Genomic DNA, 18,081 nt, shown 5'->3' on the forward strand with positions numbered 1-18,081 from the left:
TGATGAAGAGAAAAAGGCAAGGAAATTTGAAGAGGGATTGAGGCAGAACTTGTTTGAGCAGGTGATTGGCTTTAGAGCTAAGACATTTATGGAGGTTGTAAACAGAGCTGTGATCATTGAGAGTGGTATTCGGAGGGGTTTAGCGGCTTAGAGTCAGAGGAAGAGGCCGGTGCCTCAGGGTTGCCAGGCTGGCTCTAGTAGGGGTCCATGGAGATGAGGTTGTGATAAAGGAGATTCGAGGTAGATGGTAGGACCTTGGGAGTACCAGAGTATACAAACCTTTCCAGTGTTCCAGACATGCACGAGACGTCATTCGGGGGAGTGTCAGGCAGGGAGGGGTGTATGTTATCATTGTGGGAGACCTGGTCATATGGCACATGGATGCCTAGGGCCACAGGACCAGGTTCTAGCTCCCAGGCCCTATCGTGGAGGACATCAGACAATTCAGGAAGGATATCAGGTGCTTCACGGAGGCTAGCATAGGAATGTAGCCCCAGCGCGAGTTTATGCTCAGACACTGGGTGATGTTGAGGCTACGACGGATGTGGTGACAGGTACTTTTACTGTTTTATCATATCCAATTATTGTTCTATTTGACTCAAGTTCCACTCATTCCTTCGTCTCTGCATCTTACATTAAATTATTTGGAAATGAGACCCAATTGTTAGATATAGCATTGTTAGTAGCTACACCATCAGGGTCAGTGATGAGATGTCAATGGGTACTTAGAAGCCATCGAATAGAAATTCAGGGGAGAGTGTTACCAGCTGATTTGATTGTAATGGATATGTGTGGGTTTGATGTACTAATGGGTATGGACTGGTTGGTTTCTAATCATGCCAGCATTGATTGTTTTCAGAAAGAAGTAATTTTCAGACCCCCTGGTGAGCAGGAATTTAGATTTGTTGGTTCACGGGTACATACTCCACTGCAGCTGGTGTCAGCTTTACAGGCTAGCAGATTACTCCGGGAAGGAAGTCAGGGATTCGTGGCTTTTATAAAGGAACCGTTAGAAAATGAATCGAAGCTTGACAGTACCCTAGTCGTGTGGGAATTTCCAGATATTTTTCCAAAGGAACTACCAGGATTGCCTCCCGAACGCGAGGTGGATTTTCCTATAGATTTGCCTTCAGGGACAGCGTCGATCTCTAAGGTTCCCTACCGTATGGCTCCAGCTAAATTAGGAGAATTAAAGGAGCAGTTGTAGGACTTGCTGAGCAAGGGGTTTATACGACCCAATGTATCGCCATGAGGAGCTCTAGTGTTGTTTGTAAAGAAGAAAGACGGGTCTTTGATGATGTGTATTGATTACAGAAAAATCAACAAGGTTACTATCAAGAATAAATATCCTCTACCCCGTATAGACAATTTGTTTGATCAGCTCCAGGGTACATAGGTATATTCCAAGATTGAACTCAGATCAGGGTATCATCAAGTGAGAGTAAAGGAAGAGGACGTTATAAAGATAGCCTTTAGGACTAGGTATGGGCACTACGAATTTCTCGTTATGCCGTTTGGTATGACGAATGCCCTAGCGGTGTTCATGGATTTAATGAATAGAATTTTTCACCAGTGTCTAGATCACTTTGTGGTGGTTTTCATTGACGATATACTGGTGTATTTGAAGAATTTTGAGGAACATGAGGTGCATTTGAGATAGGTACTGCAGACACTTAAAGAGGAAAAGCTTTATGCTAAGTTTAGTAAGTGCGAGTTTTGGCTTGAGCAAGTTGCATTTTTAGGTCATGTGATCTCAAGAGATGGTATATCAGTGGATCCCAGTAAGATTAATGCAGTAGTGAATTGGGCTAGACCGAAGAACGTGCAGGAAGTTAGAAGTTTCTTGGGACTAACATATTATTACCGTCGATTTATGGAAGGATTCTCAACCCTATCAGGACCTCTCACGCATTTAACAAGGAAAAATTCTAGATTTGTGTGGGATGAAGAATGCGAGCAGAGTTTCCAGGAATTAAAGCAGCGGCTCATCACTGCACAAGTTCTAACGATTCCATCAGGAGGTGAAGGTTATATTATCTACAGTGACGCATCTTTGAAAGGGTTTGGTTGTTTACTGATGCAGCATGGTAAGGTGGTAGCATATGTGTCCACGAAGTTGAAAGAATATGAAAAGAACTACCCTACTCACGATCTGGAATTGACTGCGGTTGTACATGCACTGAAGATCTGGAGACATTACCTCTATGATGAGAGGTGTGATATATTTTCTGATTATAAGAGCCTAAAGTATTTCTTTACACAAAAAGAGTTGAATATGCTCCAGAGAAGGTGGTTAGAACTCATTAAGGATTATGATTGCACCATCAGTTACCACCCAGGTAAAGCAAATGTGGTGGCTAATGCTTTAAGCCGTAAATTAGAGGGTACAACGCAGTTGGCGGTAGTAATTCAACACCCGATTGAAATGGACTTGGAAAGGCTTGGTGTAGAGTTAGTAGAAGATGATCCTCAAGCATTTATTACCAGTTTGGTTATACAACCTGCATTGTATGAAAGAATTAAAGCTACTCAAAGAAATGATCCCAAATTAATGGAGGTGCTAGCTAGAGTTCAGGATGGTCAGGGAGAGGAATTCAGTATTTTTGATGATGGGGCTTTAAGATTTTGCACCAGATTGTGTGTGCCTATAGATGACAGTATTAGGAGGATGATTCTAGAAGAGGCACACAGATCTCTATACACTGTTCATGCTGACAATACAAAAATATATAGGGATCTGCGGGAATATTTTTGGTGGAGTGGCATAAAGAGGGAAATAGCATAATTTGTGTGGTAGTGTTTGACTTGCCAACAGGTTAAGGATGAGTACCAGAGGCCGGTAGGACACTTGCAGCTACTTTTTATTCCTAAATGGAAGTGGGACCACGTATCCATGGATTTTGTTATTGGGTTACCACCGGTGCCACATGGTCAGAATGCCATTTGGGTGATTGTTGATAGGCTGATGAAGACGGCCCATTTTCTACCTATTAAAGTTATCTACCCTATGAGTAGATTAGCAGAGATTTACATTCAGGAGATTGTTCGACCCCATGGAGTGCTGGTATCCATAGTCTCAACCGTGATCCACGTTTTACATCGCGGTTCTAAAAGAGCTTGTAGGAGGCACTGAGGACTCAGCTAGCATTCAACACTGCTTTCCATCATCAGATAGATGGCCAGACAGAGAGAACGATTCAGATACTTGAGGATATATTGCGAGCATGTGTACTGGATTTTGGTGATAGCTAGACTCAATTTTTACTGCTAGTTGAATTTGATTATAATAACAGTTACTAGGCTAGCATCGACATGGCACCATACGAGGCTTTATATGGTAGAAGATGCCGATCTCCTATTTTTTGGGATGAAGTCGGTGAGAGTCAAGTTTTGGGGTTAGAAATAGTGCAGCAGGCGTAAGATAAAGTCTGACTTATTCGAGATAGAATCAGTGCAGCATAGAGTCGGCAGAAGAGCCACGCGGATACTCGCCGCCGAGAACTGGAATTTGAAGTGGGTGATCATGTATTTCTGAAAATCGCACCATTGAAGGGGATCATAAGGTTTGGGAAGAAGGGTAAGTTGAGCCCTATGTTCATTGGCCCATTTGAAATACTCGAGAAAATTTGGTCAATGGCCTATCGACTAGCTCACCACCATTTTTATTCAGGATTCACGACGTGTTTCATGTCTCTATGTTAAGGAAATATGTCACAGACTCATTGGTGATCTAGCGTACGAAGAAGCTCCAGTGCGGATCCTAGATAGAAAAGAGCAGGTATTGCGCAGCAAAATGATTCCATTAGTAAAAGTCTTGTGGATGAATCACGCGGTAGAAGAAGCCTCGTGGGAGCTTGAAGATGAGATCAGACAGAATTATCCCCACTTATTTAGTGAACCCAGCGGTGATGTATAGATTAGAGTAGTAGTATATTTATTTTGTTTTGTATAATGTAATTGTAATATGGAGTACATGATAGGTAGTGTTTTGGTTTTGGGAGAATTTTCTTTTTATAGTTGTAATCTCCCAGGACTTCCCATGTAACCACGGTATTCCTCCGCCATAAGTGAGGGCAGGTAATAAAACAAGTAGACCATTTTTCCTTCTAAGAAGAAGGAATCAAATGAATAATAAATTTTGAGGACGAAATTTTATAAGAAGGGGAGAATGTAACAACCCGAAGAATAATGATATTTAAATAATAAGAGTAAGGGAAATGGAAACAGAAACAGAAGGAGGCAGCAGACTTCGTCTACGAACGCTTCACGTTCGTCAATGAAATTGCACTTTGGATATAATAACCCAAGGAATTTTCTAATGGCCTCGTCAACGAACACAGGGGATTCGTCGATGAGGGTACAAGAGGGTCTCGTCGACAAGGGCTTGTTTCTTCAACAAAAAGATACCGAGAGAATGTTTTGGGGATTCTGAATTTCGTCGACGAAGGGGAGAGTTCATCGATGAATTGCCTATTAGACTCGTCGACGAGATGACGTGACTCGTTGACTAAGGCCGCAGTATAAATAGCCCTAAACTCAATTTAATTGCAGAAAACTCAACGCAAACCTTACTCTCTCTCTCTCTCCTACGGTCCTTCCTTCTTCTCTCTTCTATTTTGGTCCTGTTAGTCGCCGGATCGATGATCTGAGGCCACCATGATGCTCCTGGCGAAGTTCTCTCCAAGTTTACTGGGGCGGATCATCGATGGGATCGAGTTGGATTTCTTCCTGAAATCAGGGTAATGCCTTTTATTTAGTTTTTGGCCTTCTGACAGTTGTAGGAAATGATGGAGACAAAGAAATAATGATATCCTGTCTTGGTGAATGTTGTTTTCGGGGTGTTGAGTAGGAAGCCCTGCGGGTGTTGGACCAGTATACCATAGGGGCTTTTAAGTAGTCAGGTAAGGGAAATATGCTATTCTAGGCAACCATATACGATTTCAGTACAAATTATATGCTTGTATTAACTTATTATTCAAACTATATATACAATTTTAAGAGCTTGGTAATATTAATATTTACTTGTGTGGCTTGAGTTGATAACAGAAACAGTACTATCATTATAAAATTAGTGAATACCATGTTTATAGTTATTAACAGAAATACCATGATATTTGCATATTTATAGAATGACAAATTTTTCAGTGTACAGTATACTTAGAAATATGTATTTTGAGTAATTTCAGAGTAACACATTTATCAGTACCATACTGCCCCAATATATAGATATTCAGACAGCAGTTCAGTTATACAGAAATCAGATTTTCAGTCAGTTTATTTAGAATTTCAAATAAATTCTACGGGGTTATGGTTATTTTAGAAACTACAATAAAAACAGTATATTATAGATATCAGTTACCTATATAGTATCAGACCCTGATGGATCAGATAGCAAAGCACGGTACCGTAGCTATAGATATTCAGTTTAGAGTGCAACCACTTTACTCAGATAGTAAGTGGTATGAGGTCGATCGTGCCCACGTCGGGACAGACTCTCCATCAAATATGGATTGAGGGGACCGATCAGATTGTCGAAGTTCATTTGACTTACCCTGATCGGCCAGCCAGGATAGGTCCCGCCTTTGGGCTGTACAACCCTGTCATGAGGGGTTAAATCATGACATACAGTCATCTAGGGAAATTTTCTCAGATATTATAAGTATAAGTAACTTTCTAGAAATAGTAGTAGTACTATGAAAAGTAAATTTATATAGTTTTAATATATGTTGTTTATACCAGCATTTACAATTTCAGTTATCCATGATATTATTTCTAAATCAGATTATAAATACAAAAATATAACTCAGTAGTCACACATTATTAATAGCATGTTTCGTCTTACTGAGCGTTGGCTCATCCCAGTATTGAATTATTTTTCAGGTGAACCAGTTAGGCGAGCAGAACATGTTCGCAGGTAGAGGGACTGTTATACTGCCCTTTTTTAGAGTGAGCATTTTTGGGTGGCATGTTTTTGTAAACCCTTGGTATCAGTAGGGAATAGTTTTAAGGAGAACAGTGATATATGTATAATTTATGGTATAAATAGATGCTCTGGTATTGTAATTTATGTGGTTATGTTTATATATTTGGCTTCCTGCTATTTAGGTTAACATTTGATATTATTATCGGGGAAAAGATTTAATTTTATTAGCAGGTCGTTTCACAAAGAATTTATGATATTCAAACGGATAACGCCAATGGATGACCTAGAGTGCAAAAATTTCAAAACTAATGCAAACCAGAAATCTTTCACCACTTTGTTCATCTCAGCCTTAGAGAAAATGAATCCAATATCTCCATATACATCAATGGGATATATCATGGCTATTTTGAAAGAGGAAGACGATGTGTTAACAACATGAGAATGTGATACTACATGGGCATACGACAAAAGTCTTGAACCACCTTTCAAAAGAGGCCCCATTGGTTGAGGATCCACCAGAGGGCCAGCAGGCATCGCCATCGTAGGCACCTAACTTCAGTAAAACCCTAGACCATGCGATGGTTGAAGAGAGACATACCTGATTAAAGAATTCAATGTCTCGGAGATCCGGCAGGCGGCGAGATGGGCGCCCGGCTGTGGTTGCAGCCAGTGACTCTGTCGAATCACGCACAACAGGAGAAGGCTGGGGATATGGGATGCGAACGAGAGAGGGTTGGGATGCACGGGATTAAAAGGGAAGTCACCTGCAGTTGATAGCTTAGGGATTGTAGAGCGCGAGATAAGAGTAAGAGAGGCTTCGCCTGTGGTGGCAGTGGCGCTACGAACAGTGACTACTAAGCTCTTGATTCCTTACCTTATTTCCTTAACAATTTTGGTTCAATTGAATTGAAGGAAAGCCACACTTGCTAAGTTTCTTAATACACTTACTACCTCTTTGAAACATATACTTACTACTACATATTGGAATGAAGACACAAAGCACATGTTTTGTGTGGGTTAGATGTATGTAATAGCTAGGATAGACTTGCTTAGCATGTAGGAATGATGTAAATCCTCTTCTTTTTTTTGGTTGTATCACACACACACACACACACACACACATGTATGCATGGTTCAAAAAGTGACTGGGTTGTTCGAACTAATCGAACTAGTAATATATATATAACTTTGATAAATTAAAAACAAAAATAATTAACAACACAAACTATTGGGATATGAATCCCGCCCAAGATCAAATAACACACACACACACATAACACCCAAGATTTACGTGGTTTAGCTAATTTAGCCTACGTCCACGGGAGAGGAGTAACTTCACTATATATATATAGGTATACAATGAATGAAGAGGAGGATTACACTACACTCAACTCACTCACTTTAGTACACACTCACAGTGCACTCACACTTATTGTGTCTTCACTCACTCTCACTCTTTGTGTACATACAATGGAGGGGAAACACTCCCTTTATAGGAGGAGATCACCACAACCCAATTCCCTTCAAAAATCAATTTTCCTTCTTTGTCAAAAAGGTGGGTGGTGTTTGGTGCAACCAATTTTGAATTGCAGCCATCTTCCTTCCATGTGAGGTCGACCACCATGTCCAGCAATAATATTCTTGCCTTCTAAATAAGGCGAGCCCCAACAAATCTCTTTCTCCTGACTCATGCGGAGAGTTCCACCAAACCTGTTGCAGTTCTACAAGCTTTGAGCTTTGACTTGGACATTGTCTTAGTCATCATGTCTGATGCATTGTCATCAGTATGGATCTTCTCTATACTTAGTTTCTTTGACTCCAACACCTCACGAATTGAATGATATCGAACATCAATATGCTTCAACTTTGAATGAAAATTTGGATTCTTGCTGAGATGAATAGGGCTTTGACTGTCATAATAGAGAACATACTTCTCTTTCTTGAGGTCAAGTTCCTTTAGAAACTTTTTCATCCATAGAAGCTCTTTGTTTGCTTCATTGATGACGATGTACTCTGCTTCAGTAGTGGATAATGTAACACATTTTTGTAGCTTTGATTGCCACAACACTACTCCCCCTGAAAATGTCATCAGGTATCCCAAAGTAGACTTTTTGGAATCAACGTCACCGACCATATATGCATCTGTATAACCTTCCAACACAGGTTTGTCATGATTGAAACATAAAAATAAATGAAAAGTACCTCTAAGATACCTGAGACTCCACTTGATGACTTCCTAATGTTCTTTGCTAGGATTAGAAAGGAATCGAATGACTACTCCAACTGCATGAGCAATATTAGGTCTTGTGCATACCATGGTGTACATCAAGCTACCCACGGCTGAAGAGTAAGGCACTTTCTTCATTTCTTCTTTGTCATTTTTTCTTGTAGGATATTGCTTGGAAGCAAGCTTGAAGTGTCCTGCAAGTGGGCAACTGACTGGTTTTTCTTTGCTCATGTTAAATCTTTCTAACACCTTCTCAATATACTTTACTTGAGATAACCACAACTTTCTATTTTTCCTATCTTGAAAGATCTTCATTTCAAGAATTTTTTTTGTAACCAAATCCTTCATTAGAAAGGATATACTTAGTTCTTTCTTCAATTTTTCTATCTTCTTAGTATCACGACCAACAATCAACATATCATCCATATAAAGCACGAGAATAATGAAATCACTACTAGAAAAATTCTTAATAAAAACATAGTGGTCAGTTGTGAACTTGTTATACCCTTGCTCCATCATGAAGGAATCGAACTTATTGTACCACTGTCTCAGTGCCTGCTTGAGACCATACAAACTCTTATATTCAATTTGCACACCAACTATTCTTTTCCTTTGGCCTTGAATCCTTCAAGTTGTTTCACATAGATTTCTTCTTTCAAACCACCATGGAGAAATGCAATTTTTACATCAAGCTGCTAAATCTCTAAGCTCAGGTTGGCAGCCAATCTGAGAACAACTCGAATAGATGACATCTTTACCACGATCGAGAAAATCTCTTCAAAGTTAATGCCTTTTCTTTGACCAAAGCCTTTCACAACTACTCATGCCTTGTACCTTAGTTGTGAGTTTCCTTCTTCACTTTTCAATTTAAACAACCATTTGTTGTTGAGTGCTTTCATTCCCTTTGGTAGTTCTACCAAATCATAAGTGTGGTTCTTATGCAAGGATTTCATCTCTTCTTGCATGGCCTTCAACCACTCATTCTTGTGCTCATGTGACATGACATCCTTATAGCATTCTGGTTCTCCCCCCATTAGTTAGAAACACATACTCATCTGGTGAGTATCTACTAGAAGGTTGATGCTCCCGAGTGAATCTTATTATCTGGGGTTTTCCTACTGGAGCTTCTTGATCACCTTCAGCTATTGGTTCATTACTCTCATTAACTTCCTTGTTATTGTCATGCTCTTTTGTGGCTGTGGTGGTGAATCTGGAATCAGCTTGATTGGATTCCTAAGGACGTGCTTTGGATTATCGGCCTTCTCACAATCGTCAATAGGTTGATCTTCAAAGAACACCACATCTCTTCTTGTTCTTTGGATCACATAATCTGTAGCCGAACTCATCAATACCATAATCGATGAAGACACACTCTTTTGTCTTTGCATCAAGTTTGGTACTTTCATCTCGAGGAATAAGGACAAAAGCTTTACAACCAAACACCTTTAAGTGTTTATAGGATACATCTTTCCCAATCCAAATCCTTTCAGGAATGTCACCTCCTAAAGGAACTGAAGGATAAAGGTTGATGAGGTTAATCGTTGTCATTAACGCCTCTCCCTAAAAGGATTTTGGTGCCTTGAATGAGAGAGCATGCAGATAATCTTGTTGCAGATGGTTTTGTTCATTCTTTATGCAATGTCGTTGTGTTGAGAAGTCTTGGGAACCGACTTCTCAAGCCTGATACCATGGACTCTGAAATGTTCTTCAAATGGCCCAATGTATTCACCACCATTGTCTGAACAAACACATTTGAGCTTTCTTCCACTTTGTCATTCAACATTAGCTTGAAACTTCTTGAACATATCGAACACCTAGTCTTTACTTTTCAAAGGATAAGCCCATACTTTTCTAGAGTGGTCATCAATGAATGTAATAAAATACAATGATCCACAAATACTTTTATCATTTATAAAACACACATCAGTATGAACCAGATCTAGAATTTGTTTTCTCCTAAATTTTGGGGGGGGGGTGGTTTCTTTTGAAATGCAACTCTATGTTGTTTGCCAACTAAACAATGAGTACAATTCTTTATAGAATTACCTGAGAAATTTGGAAGGAACTTTTTCCTTGCAAGAATAAGTTTGTTATGCCATAACTTATTGGTGACTTCATGTTCTGTAGCATTCACATCTCTTGCACAGAGTTTCTTAGCTTGAGTGTAGTATAAGCTAGCATCCTTCTTTCCTTTGGCCACCACCAAATTTCCTTTCTTGATCTTCCATACTCCATTACCAAAATAGCTTTCATAACCCATGTCATCAAGTTGACCTGTGGAGATCAGGTTAAGGTGAATGTCTGGTATGCCGAACATCCTTCAATAGTAGCTTGCAGCCAACATTTGTTTCTATACGTCTCCTTTACTAGCAACTTTGCATTTGACTTCATTTCCCATATTAACAAAGCCATAATCACCACATTTGTAAGATGAGAAGAAGTTTTTTCATGATATTACATGGAATGATGCTGCAGAGTCAATCGTCCATGTTGTGTCTTGGCTTCTTCACACACCACGTAAGTTTCACCTTCATCAGAAGTCATAGCTGCACTACTTTTTTCCTCCTGTTTCTTATCTTCACTGGTTTGTTTTGCCTTCCATTTCCAACAGTCCTTATTTATATGTCCAGGCTTATTACAATAATAATAGTTGAAGTTACCCCTTGATTTTGATTTGCCTCTGGACTTGATTCTAGACTTGCCTACGTTCTTCTTGTCTCCTTAGAAATATCTGCTTCTGCCCCTCTTAGTAACCATCGCTTTTCCTTGAGAGTGAGTGGGCAAGCCTTACTCAGCTCTTCTTTTGCCTTCTCTTGTGATGCTATCCTTCATCATGCTCAAGGTTACCTTTCTGCTTGGTGCTGAATTACTATAAGCTACCACCAGCGTCTCCTAGTTATCTGTTAATGAACTTGTGATAACCCAATTTTTCTACCATTTTTTTTCCTTTTAATATGATAAACTACAATAAATCTACATATTTGATACCATACATCAACATGACCCTGTAACGCCCCAACTTGGGTTTTCCAGGGAGTACTGTGTCTCTCTCTCCTCCACCTGGACTAGACAATAGGAGGGCGGACCTTATCAGACTAATGACTGGCCCCACATACCAACACATGTCCTTTTCAGTGTGTTTTGTCCTCATTCACATACTTCCTGAGAAAACTTCCCAAAAGGTCACCCATCCCAAGATTACTCCAAGCCAAGCATGTTTAATCGTAGAGTTCTTATGGGAAGGCTCCCAAAAAGAAAGGTGCGCCTTGTTGATATGGGTGGTAACATCAAATATTTTTAAAGATTTTCTTCCATGGGGTATCACATTCTGTCCCACTTACAGAACGCCACATCCTCGTTACAAACCCGCATTTCCAAACTCAGGCGATGTGAATCTCATCACACTTCTGTTTGGGTAATTGCTCTGATACCATTTTGTAACGCCCCAACCAAGGCTTGCCAGGGAGCACAGTGTCTCTCTCTCCTCCATCTGGACTAGACAATAGGGGGGTGGGCCTTATCAGACTAATGACTGGCCCCACAGACCAATACGTGTCCTTTTCAGTGTGTTTTGTCTTCACTCACATACTTCCTGAGAAAACTTCCTAAAAGGTCACCCATCCTAAGATTACTCTAAGCCAAGCACGCTTAACCGTAGAGTTCTTATGGGAAGGCTCCCGAAAACAAAGGTGCACCTTGTTGATATGGGTAGTAACATATAATCCTTTTAAGCCTTTCTTCCACGAGGTATCGCAAACCCGACCCAAAGTGAGGTACCAGGGTGACTTGCCCATCACTTATAGTATACCAAACAAAGGAAACAAACATATATACATCTAATCCCAAACACAATACCAGAGTGCTAATATCATCATAATACATAGATAACTCTCTAGAACCAGACTTTAACACAATACTAGGTGTCCCAAATGTTACTATACTATCACGCCCTAAACCCGCCAAGTGGGGCCCAGAGTGTGAAGTGTTTTAATCACCTGTGTTTGATACCATAACCTTAATCACGCAGTGGAAAATAAATAAACATCATTAATAATATACTATAGTACTATATAAACATCCCAAAATAATATTTTCCAACATCCAGTATCCATATATATATATATATATATATATATCTCAAAAGACTAAAAAAGAAACATAAACTAAAAATACAACCAAAATATGTACCCTCTCCCAAAAATACTATGCCAACACCCAGCCTTAAGCTCACTAAGCTCGATCACGCGGAGTTCCTGACAAAAAATACGAAATTCATATTGGATAAGACACATTTCAGTAAGTCAGAATAGATTAATACCCGTGTGTGGCTATTATAAGGTTTGTGTACAAAATATAATCACCATTTACATATTAATCCACAATTATGAAATCATTCTCTGTCCCTACTCACACACATGCAACATATTTTATAAACGAGAGTTTCCCATGGATTGAGGTGATTACCCGCCCATACAAGTAGCACCCCTCTACTATGATACCTTATGCAATCGGGTATAGCTACAACTGAAGCTCATCAGGGCACTCCTCAGGTGGATAGTTTATCTCATATTCACACACATTCATACAATTATTTATCAGCAAAGGTTCCCAAGGATAGGGAAGATTACCCGCTCATACAAGTAGCTTCCCTCTAGCCTAATACATTATGCAGCTCGGTATGACTACATTTGATGCCTATTAGGGCACTCGCCTTTCTCAGCAAGCCCTCGGGCGAAGAGTATACTTTGCTCCAAATACATATAATACTAATATATATAATACATTTATTACTTTACTTTGTGTTTGTTATCTCTGTATTATTCATCTTTTCAAGTTCCCAATTTTCACACTTCTCATTATTTCATATCACAAAAATCTCACTTCCACGTCATCGGCGCGTTACAAATTGTCGTCCCCCAAGACCTTTCTCAATAATCGTCACTGGAGCATTATGTCTCGCCATCCCTTGGGACCCTTTCTGAAATTTATATTCATAATCATTGTTCTTATATTGTACATTGGTTAAATTTATAATTATGCATTTAGAACTCACTGTCAGATGGATAAACACTCTCATGCTTCCCCCCTATGACGGGTTGTGCGGCCCGAAAGCTGGACTTAACCCTAGTCAGCCCACCAGAGTTAAATCAACACCACATTCTATAGTCTATAAGTCCGATTGGTTTTCCCACACTGGTCCATACTCTAGGGGGAACTCTACCTTACACAACACAATTGACTATCCCATCTCCGCACTCTCTCTAAGACGTGTGGGTTCACTAATCTTTGCCAAAAATCATACGCAACAGTATTGTGTCTCACTATGGTCCACCGGAGTTCTCAAATCATACATTGCAATTTAACATTCATATCCTGCTCGGATTAAACAATACACATGCAGTATATATTCTCATCACATTTCAATATTTCCAACATGTCATACATATATATATCATAATTCACAACTCAATTTAGTATTTTCATTTTACTCATGCCACACATTCCAAATAATACGCAAAATTATATTTTGTTAAAATAGTAATCCAACCCATATTCATCATCCATTTACTAAAGATACGCATCAAATTATCTTCACAATTTCTAGAAAACACATTACTTTAATCATTCCATTTTCACAAATAATAACTACAGCCCTAGGCTCAAAAACCACAGTTCAAATGATTGACTTTTCTTTTAAAACTCACATGTTAATCATATATTTATATACACGTATAATTTCCATTTAAATCGATAAATTCATAAAAACTAGTGGCTTAATCTATTCTCCTTACTTGGTTTCCAGAAACTATGCCTACAAGGATCTCGAAATTATACCCATGGAGTTCACCCGAACCCTAAATTTATAAATCCTAATTTATCAATTCCACCCCAAATAAAATACTATTTTAACATTTCCTAAACTCATAAACTTCAAATAAATAATTGAATTACCAAAAACCACAAATTTGCTCAATTTCCTAAATCTTAGCCTTACCTTGGATTGGTGCCTGGAAAACCCAATCCTTTTTCGAAAAAGATCGATGAGGATGAAATTGAGATAAATAAGGAATTTGAAAATTTGTCTATTGAAGACAATTCAAATAAGAGAAATGAAGTTAAGGAAACATCTTCTAAAGATAATCAAGTAGAAAGAGAGGTAAATGAGCTAACTAGAGAATGGAAGTACATAAAGAATCATCCCATTGATCAAATTATAGGTGAACCATCATGTGGAGTAGTTACACAATCCTCACTTAGAAATATGATTAGTCATTGTACATTCTTATCACAAGAAGAACCTAAGAATGTGAGTGAAGCAAATGAGGATGAATCATGGGTGATATCTATGTAAGAAGAATTAAATCAGTTTCAAAGAAATAAAGTATGGACATTAGTTCCTAGACCCAAGGATCGTACAGTTATTGGAACAAAATGGGTATACAAGAACAAGAAAGATGAAAATTGAATAGTTGTTAGAAATAAAGTTAGACTAGTAGCTCAGGGATATAACCAGAAGGAAGGCATAGATTTTTAGGAAACCTTCGCACCTGTAGCTAGAATGGAAGCCATTCGAATGCTGTTAGCTTATGCTGCTTTTAAGGATTTCAAACTGTATCAAATGGATGTCAAAAGTGCATTTTTATATGGCTACATAAGTGAAGAAGTTTATGTAAAACAACCCCCAGGTTTTGAAAACCATAAGCATCTAAATCACGTTTATAAACTAACTAAAGCCTTGTATGGTTTGAAGCAAGCTCCTAGAGCTTGGTATGAAAGGCTGAGTGGTTTCCTACTAGATAATGGATTTATTAGAGGAAAGATAGATACAAAAGTCTTCATCAAATCCAAGAATGACAACATGCTCCTAGTACAAGTATAGATGATATCATTTTTGGAGCAACAAATGAAGAGTTGTGCGATGAGTTTGCAAGTTGTATGCAAAAAAAATTTGAGATGAGCATGATGGGAGAACTAAATTTCTTCCTAGGACTTCAGATCAAACAAGCAACACATGAAATTTTTTAAAATCAATCGAAGTACATTAGAGACTTGATCAAAAGGTTCAATATGGAAGATGGTAAGATTCTAGGAACACCTAGTTCTTCCTTAAAATTAGACAAAGATGAGCAAGACATACTAGTAGATTTTAAGCTCTATCGTGGGATGATTGGTAGCTTACTTTATCTGACTACCAGCATGCCTAACATAATGTTTAGTATATGTTTGTGCGCAAGATTTCAAGTTGTACCTAAAGAGTCCCATTTATTAACTGTCAAAAGAATACTTAGATACCTGATTGGAACCATTGAGCTTGGATTATGGTATCCTAAGTATACCTCCTTTGAGATTGTTAGCTATTTGAATGCTGATTTTGCCGGTAGTAAAGTAGATAGAAAAAGTACAAGCGGTACATGTCATTTCTTAGGAAATTCTTTAGTATCTTGGTTTTCAAAGAAGAAAAATTTAGTTGCTCTTTCCATAGCCAAAACTGAATACATAGAGGTTGAAAGTTGTTGTGCTCAAACATTATACATAAAGCAACAACTTATAGATTTTGGATTACACTATGACACAGTTCCTATAAAATGCGACAATACGAGTGCAATAAATATCTCAAAGAATCATATATTACATTCACGAACTAAACACATAGAAATTAGGCATCATTTTCTTCATGACCATATGCAAAAAGGATATGTGACACTTGAATTTGTATGCACAAATGAACAATGGGAAGACATATTTACGAAACCACTTACGGAGGATAGGTTTATTAAAATTAGACGTGAATTAGACCTGATGCATAGTTGATAAGTTGCCTAAAGTTACATTAGACTATATAATTATGGGTGAACAACTTCAATTTAAAGTAACATTTGGTTAAAATTTTCACATTTGTTTTTTTTTTTTTTTCACATTTGGTATTAAACTTAACGAATGGTTATTGCATGTTAAATTTTTTATGGATACATGACACATGTTGATGCTCACATAAATTTTTGGACTTTAATGGACTATTTTGCTTATCCATGTCTATGTAAATTGAAATGTTGTGTATGTTTACATTGAAATTTGATTCAACAACACAGATATACCTTAGCAAGGGGGAGAAGTAAGTTGAGTACCACAGGGGGAGATATAATCTCGTAGTACACTTTTGACACACAAGGAAATTTTTTTCAAAGTTGAGATATATTTATTTTAGAACAATTTTTTATAAACCTTTTTGTTGATGTCAAAAGGGGGAGAAGTATTTAAGTATATACTAGCAAAAATCAGTTTGCATGGAATTGAGTTTGAATGAAAAGGGAAGAAGTTGTACTAATAAAAATATTGCATATTCTACAATGTGTATGAACTTCAATCTGTATAAATTATATTACTAAATTCTACTTTATGCATTATCTTAGAGGAAGCTTTGTTAGGTGTTACCCAATTTTGCTCGTGTATTTGTCATCATAAAAAAGGGGGAGATTCTTGACTCTATGAGTCCAATCTTGTTTTGATAATGACAAATCATTTAGTATTTGACCTGTGCAATTGAGTTTGTGAACATGATCATGATTTAGAATGCACGAATGGTAAGCTTGATATAGAAGCCACGAGAAACCTAAACTATATATCACTTGACTCAATCCATGGAACTAGAAGAGTATAAGGATGAAGAAGCAAGCTTCAAGTTGAAGATATTCAATGGGAATGGGCAATTAGAATTGAATGTATTTATATATGTCATATGATATAATTTGAAGTTCAAATATACCCTAGACTGGCCTTAGGACTCATGCATTTCATTAAAGAGTCATTTACATTAGTTCTAAGTTGAATGAATTTTTAGAGGCCTTGTCGACGAACCCCATGGCCTCGCCGACGAATGTATGAAGGTCACTCGGTGACAAACAGTTTGTTCTTGTCGATGAAAAAATACCGAGAGCCCAAAAATTTCAGACAGGTCTCTTGTCGACGAACTCATGTTCGCGTCGACGAACAAGTGTTGAACACTCGTCGATGACTGTGTCTACTTGTCGATGAAGGTCGCGGTGCAGAACTGCTTTTTAGCTTAAATATAGACAGACTAATGTTTAATCTTCATGATCCAATGCCCATAACTTAATTTGATAGCGAGAACACTAGTTAAACATACCCTAAACCCTAGAGACACAAGAATAAACACTTTAGAGAGACTAATCTTGTTATCTTGTACTAAGTGTGTCTCAATTCCAAAGAATTTTCCAATACTCTATTGCATTCATATTCTTTGGGCAAATCATCTCAGTTTGTTTCAAGAGCATTCATCTACACATCTTGCAAGCAATTTGTGGTGATTGAGGTTTGATCAATAAGTGATTTATTTGTGGATTCAATATATATATCAAAGGTTTTTCATCTCTCAAACTCTTATATCTAATATTTTTATTAAGAAGAAAAATCCTTATTTTTAATTATTTGAAAAGTTTATTTGAGAAAGATTTTTGGTAAAGTCTGAATCTTTGCAGATATTCAAGTTTATATTTTACACAAAGATTTCATCTTATGATATTATTGCAAAAACTTTTGATAAGCAAATCCTAAGGATTTTAAAATATATAGCCTTGAGAAATCTTTTTAAAAAATACCAACTTGTGTTCAGATCTTTAAAGATATTTTATTATATATTTGTTGATACACATATATCATTGAAAACATCTTACACACTCATTAAGCTTCATGTTTTATCATATGAGTATGTACTAGAATTTCTATTATACTCACTAGTTTGGTGTTAAAGCATTTTGAGTTTTGCAGAATTTATAATCTTTATATTGTATTTGCAATTTGGGTTGTGAACCAAGGTTGAGGAGGAAGCTATGCCTCTTGTAAGCAGCGGACTATAAGGGAAGTTCCATCTCAGTTAAAGGAGCAGAGATTAATGGAATCCTTGAGTGGGTTA

The sequence above is a fragment of the Malania oleifera genome, chromosome 3 (assembly GCF_029873635.1).
Source record: "Malania oleifera isolate guangnan ecotype guangnan chromosome 3, ASM2987363v1, whole genome shotgun sequence".
Classification (NCBI taxonomy): Eukaryota; Viridiplantae; Streptophyta; class Magnoliopsida; order Santalales; family Ximeniaceae; genus Malania; species Malania oleifera.